Genomic DNA, 1,091 nt, shown 5'->3' with positions numbered 1-1,091 from the left:
TGGAAGAAAAACACTAATCATATCCTAGTAAAGTGATAAATGAAATAAAATTAGGTTGCTAGAAGCATATAGTTAGAAATAGTCAACCAAAAACACATTTTCCCATTGCTTTCCTGCGGGTCTCACTTAACAATAGTTCCTTGGAGAACTGCAAGATGTTTAGCTAATCTTATCTGTCATGTTCTTTAAGTCAGTGCTATTTGTAGCAACAAAATTATGTAGTATTTTCTTTCTCTCTGTCTCTCTCTGCTTAGACTTATCTATGAATTTTATAATTATGATTTTTGAAATGATGCTGCTACTTCATGTATGTAGGCTTGGTGGAATTTGAGGTTCCTCTTTCTTTGTGTAATGCCTTAGGTAAATGTCAGCATTACGAATATCTGAATTTAATTTAGATCTCAGATATCCTTTGTTTCCTGAAAACTTAGCTACAGTTTTATAAGGTTCTACCAAAAGTTGCATTCTATGGTTCTAGACCCTACAAAGCATAAATACAGTATTTCTCTCCTCCTGATGGCAAGAGAAGGTTTGAAGCCCAAGTCTAAAAGCTTTCCAGTTTTGAGCCTTATGACGGCAAGATAAAGTGCTTACATATTGCTGTCTCTTCAAAGTTATGACTTGCCTTGGAGATTAGATAATCGCTTTAGCTATTACTCTAGAAACTATAGAGTATTACTGAAATTACTTCAGGGCATCTGAGGAAATGACTTTGCTTTTTTAGTTACTAGAATGGATTTTAAGAGTGTGGGCGTAAAATGTTGCCCATAAAATGGGCATACAATGTTTGTGTGAAGCTGTCATATTGGTGAAAGAAAATGCACACTTTTTGATTAGTAGACCTTTATATTTCTTAATGTTCTTGTTTTAAGTTGCACATTTAAAATTCCCTTTGAAAATCTTAGGAGCTCTTTAATTTATCTCGGGCACTGTGATTAGACACCATAAGACTGGAGCAAGTTGTGATGATCTATCTGGTAAAAATTACTGTAAGCATCTATTATTGGAAAAGGAGTCCTGAAATAATAAAGAAATTTCAGTGTTTGATGCTTCATTCTCCTCACCAAAATTTAAAATGAAAACTTGTATGG

The sequence above is a fragment of the Bison bison genome, unplaced genomic scaffold (assembly GCF_000754665.1).
Source record: "Bison bison bison isolate TAMUID 2011002044 unplaced genomic scaffold, Bison_UMD1.0 scf7180017855660, whole genome shotgun sequence".
NCBI lineage: Eukaryota > Metazoa > Chordata > Mammalia > Artiodactyla > Bovidae > Bison > Bison bison.
This window is presented reverse-complemented; position numbering follows the sequence as displayed.